The sequence below is a fragment of the Catharus ustulatus genome, chromosome 5 (assembly GCF_009819885.2).
Source record: "Catharus ustulatus isolate bCatUst1 chromosome 5, bCatUst1.pri.v2, whole genome shotgun sequence".
Classification (NCBI taxonomy): domain Eukaryota; kingdom Metazoa; phylum Chordata; class Aves; order Passeriformes; family Turdidae; genus Catharus; species Catharus ustulatus.
The window spans coordinates 22,065,468-22,072,606 of record NC_046225.1 but is presented as its reverse complement, the minus strand read 5'-3'; positions in this window follow the sequence as shown (position 1 = coordinate 22,072,606).

Here is a 7,139-nt window from a genome sequence, read left to right as displayed (position 1 = left end):
GAATGCCCCTCGCCTCTTCTGTGTGGGCCAAAGTACTCAGCGAGGAAATCTGTGGATTATTCTGTAAGTGCCAGGTCAATCCTGTCCCCAGCCAGCCCCCAGAGCCCAGGGGGGTTGTGGCTTGCCCCTCCGAGCGCAGCTTTCCATGGCCCTGCCTCTGGATTGCCAGGGAAGGGGGATGCTGCTTCCCCAGGGTCTGCCTCGCCACGGCCCCGGCACCCTGACCCGCTGACTTCCGTGTGATCCTCCAGGATCCTGCAGGCTTTGAAGGGATCAGGCTGTCTTTCTGAAACGGGAATAGGAACATAAACTGCTACAAATTTACAACTTCATTCCCTGTTTGGAACTATCAAGAGGACTGAGCTTAGTGGATGAGAAATTTCTGAGCATTATCTTCTGTCTGTTCTTCTGTTCTTTCCAATACTTAAACAATCTCCTGCAATGCTATAGGTTATTTGGTATTGCCCTATACTTCATGGACAATAATTATCACAGGTGTGGCAGATTCCTTACTAAGCTTTTTGACAAGAGAACAAGACTCCACAAAAAAAAAAAAAAAAAAAAAAAAAAAAAAGGTCAGAATGCTCCTTTTCAGTCATACTGAAGTTTTCACCAGGTATCCACTGAAAATCAGCTGTTTCCAGAAAAACCTGTATTTTAAGAGGACAGAACAGCCACTTATTTTCCCACAAGCAGTTGTATGAACTTCATGCTCAGTGTGGAGCTAAGAGTAATTTTGAACAGGATTTTTCAGCCTGCAGCTCCTGCTGTTCTTGGGGGATCAGTTTTGAAAGAGCTTTTCTAGCCTTTCAAATGGGAAAATCTTCAGAGGTTCCATGTGTCAGATCAGACTCTCCTTTGTTTGAGTTTCTAATTGTGGCTGCAAGGTGCTCTGCTTCTGTACTTACCTGTTCTTGTCGACAGACAGACATTCCGCTTGTAGATAAAGATTTTGCAAATAACCTGGGTTTTCTTCCTTACTCGGAAAAGAATAATTTTTTAGTGGGGAAAAATACCTTTTTCCTTTTTCTGAGTTTGCCACTTCCTCTATTGCTTGTTGAAAGCTTGTGATCTGCTATTCTTTGGTAACCTTACTCTGAAATCCAGAACATTTGGTTAAATAGATGCTTTGATGCCTCCACTGTTTGTTTGTATTTGCTGGATAGATTTATTTATTATTGTTCTCCTGTTCTGGAAGCTACTGTGTTTTATTTCAACAATGATGAACCCATCCCAGGTTATCTTGTCTGTCTTACTGATAAGAGGCAGAAAAGCACCTATGAAAATTTCTGGGTTACAGAGGAAAAGGCACAGAAGGGGAAATCAATTAAATTCCAAACACAAAGAGCCACAACTAAGTTTTAGGACATTCTAATTATATCACAAATGGTCTTAAAAGTTCAGCAATGTAGGCTGAAAGGTGGTTTCCAACCCTTGTGTACCCCATTGTGTATTGTGCACCACTGTGTGGCAGTGGGAGGGGTTTTTCATGTGGGAGCAGATGCTTCCTCTTACTCTGCACCTGAGAGTGCAATGCTTCCTCTTCATTTGTAAGGAAAAAAAAATTTAAAAAAATACATAAATTGTACTCTCATGCACCAGAGACCATCTTTCCCTTTAATGAAGTCCACTTGATTTTGGGTTTTTGACACAGGTTAGCCACTGGACAGAAAGACTACAGGTTGCCAGCTTGTACTTCCCCAAAGCCAGAATATTTCAGTGTCTGTTTTGGCCCTGCTCCCAAGCACGGGCATCCCTGCTGGAGAACTGGTTCCGTGTGCAGTGTGAGTGCTGTGCAGAGCAGACCTGTAGATAGCAGCAGTGCTCTGGTGCTTGCAGCTCAGCCTGAGCACTGCTGGCCACAGAGCACCCCCAAAAGACGACTTGACTCTCTACTCGTCCCCTCACAGCTGTCAGTTTAAAACCAAAGCGTGATTTAATTTAAAAAAACAATCTCTTCAGGTCTTTCTTGAAGAACTGCACCATCTCACAGGAAACAAACACCAAACCCCTATTGTTTTAAATTTGGTCATGAAAAACAGAAGAACTATGGCTGTCAAAATGGGGAGGGTCAATAACGATCGATACGTGCAATTATTCCTCATGTTGTGTCACACTAGATTATTTCAGAATGCCGTATTTACCAGCAGAGTTCAAAACCCAGTAAATGTTCTACAGTGCAGCCACCAGGTCTCTCAGTCCAGCAGATGTTTGCATTTATGATTGTGCTTTTGGAGATTGTGTGTTCTGTTTGGGCAGAAATTGTGGGATTGCTAGGTGAGCTTATATCATATGTGTCCTGCAAGTGGTCAGATCCCAGGATCATGATGATTCTTCAAGGTTTTCCAGTTCTTATGCAGCAATTGTTTAAATCTGTTTGAAAGTTTTAATTTTTTTTCCAGGTAGCTGTAATTTTTAGACATACTTTTAGATATACTAAATAAAGGAGAATTTGGCTTGGATAGGCATGTGGCTATTAAATAGACATGATTGCTGCAAAAGTACAATTAAATAACTCCAGTTACTTGACAGAATTTGGCAGGAAATAATTGAAAAATTAATTTCTTTCCTTTTACCATTTCACTTTCCAATAACCTGAATAGATTATAGATAGCTGTGAACCATCCAAGCAAAGATGGTCAATCACAAAGACAGTGATTTTGCCCAAATGAAAGTAAAAGAAACAGATGCATTACAAAGCCATTGTTAACACTGTTAATTGGGATGAGGGGCAGGTTGGGATGGAGCACAGTGGGCACCCACAGAGTGCAGGTTTCCAACACAACAGAGAGTTGGCCATTGATTTATTCCTTTTAAGGTGACTGTATCTGATCATTCTGCAGTGCCCAAGATATCTAATCCCTATTACACTCAGATATGACTCTATGGGTTTCTGTGAAACCCTCTGAAGCAGCTACAGAAATCTTTCCACCAGGATGTGCACTAATAGCGTCTTCTGGGATAACCTGATTCTTCCCTTCTGAATTTGGCACAGATTGTCTTGGAGTGTTCCTTGGAAACAATTTTTATGCCGGAAAACACTTCAGACACTGGATATCAGCATAGTGATGAGTTTACTTTGTGAATTTTGAGGCACCTAAGGCATGTTTATTTCATGTGTTTCTAATGTCCACAGTCAACACATTTCCAGAACATGCCAGCTAGCCCTGTGTTGATTTAAATCTATTCAGGTAGGAAACACAGAACAGTGGTGAGAAAAGGAATTTGGAATTACCCAGCTTCCTAGGGAAAAATGGCTTGAAGACAAACTGTGCAAAAGGAAGGGTTGTCCTTGCCCCATTTTCTCCGCAGTTTGGGCCAGGCAGGGCTTCTCTAGCTGAAGATCACAATAGTTGTGTTGCTGTCAGGGCTCATTCCCCAGACCTGGATTAGGAGCATATGTCCACCTAGGCACAGCAAGAGGTGCAAGAGCCATGCCCTCCCAAGACTTTGTGGAGTTTTCTGCCAACTAGGATAGGCCCAGCCATGTCACAAAGGAATATAATGGTGTATGGGATCCCGGAGACATTAGTTTAATAATTCAGCTTTATAAGTGTCTTGACTTTGCCCTTAGTAAAAAAACTAGCATTCTTCATATTCTTCATGATGTGACTTTTGGGACCAAACCTAGTTATCATTTCCAGCATAATACACTTTCTCCTCTTGTTTCTGTAGGAAATTCAGCTATTCCTCTAGAGCTAAGTACAGGAAAATTTTTTTAATGGTTTGTTAACTTAAACAGGGACATGGAAATAGTACAGGAAGTTTCCCTTGATACTTACTAATTTTTTTTCTAGCTCCTGATTGCTGTGTGCATAACCAGGAGCTGGAGCATGTATATTTTGAGATGATGGTGGGAGATTCAATGCCTCTAGCTAGAACAGCTGTGTTATTGCACGTGGTTTGGTTTTCACAGTTTCAATAATGTGGATAATGATGTGAAGATTATGTGTTTCCAGTTTCAGTTCTACAAGGAAAACTTTCTAGGAACTTTGTCAATCCACTATTTAATGTACATGTGTGCTTGAAGCCTTCAACACATTTTTCATGTCTTTTTAGTCACAGCCAAAGTCTCTTTAAAACTTCCCACTTTAGAACAATGTCAGGCTCTCTTAATAGATATGTGCAAATGTTTTTCCTGTCCAGCCAAACCCCAAGATAATCTCAAGAAATAAACCTAAACACCTAGAAATTATCTTTAAATTATAAAATGTGAGTTTCAGTGGCTGTTAGCACCAGCACACATGGGGAGGTGGAGGAGAGCAGGTCTTGCTGCCAAAGGGCAGGGTGAGGGGGAAGGTTGGAGACAGTCAGCTCTTCTTGTGGGCCATGTGGTGCCTGGAGCCAGATGACGTGCTGGCAGTTCAGCCTCTGTCCAAGAGGAATCAGACCTGGCTGGCAAGTCTATGCTCTGAGACTACCCAGTAATTAAAGATGTAGAGAGGAGGAGCCTCCCCTGACTCCCTCAAAGATGGCTCTTGGCTGTAGGGATCTGGGGTGGGGAGCACCTTCAGGGTTGGAGACCTGAATGTCCTCACACCGGGACTTGCTTGAGGGATTGCTGCTTGCCTTTGAAACCAACCCATAACTCTGTCCTGCAGCAAAGCCCAGGGTGCCAGGTCCACCTCTGGTCTGGCTCTCAGCTCCTCACAGATCCCATTGTTGAGCCTAAGGCAGAGACTGCACCCCAAGAAGGACTGACCACACACACTGGTGTCCACCATACACAAAAACTGATGGAGATGCAGCATATGATTTTAGGCTTAGGTAAGAGTGCCATAAAATACAAAATAAAACTATTTAAACTAGAGAGAGAGTATGGGAAAAAAATGCTGAGAACAGTCTTACTTACTGTTTTGTAAAACTGTTTGTTGTGCAATCTTATTACAGCTCATTTTTTTTTCATTTTTGCTTTTTGCAACCTCAAAGTTTAGACATAATAGACAAAATATAGGCATAATAGATATAATAGATAAATAATAGACATAATAGATAAAAACATATATATTTAATAAATAATATATAATACATAAGAAACATAATAATAATAATAATAATAGTAATAATAATAATAATAATAATAATAAAATATATCTGTGCACTATCTAACTTGATAGCCCTGTCACCTTATGCAACTGTTTATGGATATAGGGACAAGCTTTAGGAGTCATACCAAGACCTGAGTAGAAAGGAGCTCAGGAGAAAAATTATTTTACCCAAATAAAATGATATTACATCAGTAGCTCTGAAAACATTTACATGTTGCATCATTTTGCATTTGATGGCACTGCTGATGCATAAAGCAAGATAATCTGGGTCAAAATAGGGATGCAGCTTGCTTTCTGAGAACAATGATTACAATTACAGTGCCTTTTCCTTGCAGAGTAAGCATGGCTTAATATGTTAACATTAAGTGAGCATAATATGTTAGGGTTATCCCAGAAGACATCTTGTTGGAATTACAGATGCCAAACATTTTCCAGTGCCTCACCAAAAACACAGTTCATTGCCAGTTGCTAATTTAAAGATGTATATGCCTTGTGGCAGATCATTTCTTTCCTATAATGAGTAAGAGCCTCACCTTAGAAAGGTTGCAGGAGCTTTACAACTAATATTTTGTGGACCCTAATTGGTCTAATGGGTGTTCAATGCACTGCAAATGCCTGGTATGGATGGCTGCTTCTCCCACCAGTTACATGGCATCAACGACTATTTGCAAGCCAGTAGCAGTTTCATCTTCTATTCCATTTCATGTTCAGGCATTTCAGTGGCTTTTAAAACTAGCACTCTGTCACATTAACACCCAAGAGCAGTCTCTTAGCAGGGCCCAGGTTATAAATAGACATCCTCTTCAGAAGCCTGGTCTTACCTGAGATGTCCATATGCCCAGGCTTGCAGGCATGAGCTTTTCATGCCTGTTTTGGGGCAATTGCAGTGGATATCTCCTGCAGCAGTGGGAAGGGTTGTGCACACTGCTGTGCCCAGCACATTCTCCCTGCTCAAGGGGACAGAGCATGTCCTCTGCTGGTTTTGGTGAGGGGAAATCCGAGCTTGGGTTGTCTATGGAAGACTGCTTGAAAAGAGGAGAGGGCAGTGGACGCAGGCAATCATGCCATGTTTTCCTGCAGAGCCTTCAAAATGCACCAGAACTGCTGGGTTTTTTTGTATTTAAACTTTTTTGTCTTTGGGTTTGTTTGTTTGTTTGCTTTGTTTTTTGTTTTTTGGGTTTTTTTGCAAGGTGAGTGCATTTGGCCAAGTAGCACAGTAGGGGGTATTAAAAAATCCTGCCTGACCATGCTGCTTCCCTTCCCTATAGCTATTTATTGTACCATGGACCACAACAGCTGCACTGGGCACCCACGTGACACACAGGTCTGGCCTGTGCCAACATTTCAGCCCGTCAAGCCCTCTTATTTATACTGCGACTTTCATAGCAGCAATCTCACCCCACTTCACGTGTTATAATTAGACCTTGAAAATTGGTTCAGATAAACATAACTCATATGTTAAAAATCTCCAAACTGATTGACATAAACTAGTAAAGCAGTGAGGGGCTGGGGAGTTTGCTCAGATGTGTCCTTGTCACCGTGATTTTGGCATGGTAGACCAGCTCTGGTTTGAATGAAATACAGCTCTCAGGTAGTGGTCTTTGGTTCTGTTACCTTAGAGCAGAGCAGGGTGCACTCATGTTTAACTGCTGTAAAGTTGATATAGCTCAGGCCTTGTCAACACTGTGGGTGTGCTCCAAGTCTAGCCACTGATCTAATTTCACTGCAGATAGGCGAAACTAATCAAAAGACAGTTGTATCCTGCAGTACAGGTGCCTGAAATGCAAGCTGTAATTGAACAAAGAGAGAATTTGTGGATGACCCAAGAATGTACCAGTGAGGATTTTTCTGGGTTAAGATGAAGAATTAAGGAAATTGGGATTTGAGACACAGCCTTGATACTGTAAAGAAACTGGAGGAAACTCTTAGAAACATGGGTCTTTTATTGTTATTATAAAATAATATATATTGATTTATTTAGTTTCAGGAGGTTAAGGATCTCCTCTTTGAACTCAGAAATTAAATTTTCGTATTTATTCAGTGTGCGAGCCAGCTTTCTTTTTCAGTTCTGACAGACTGTAAGTTGTAATA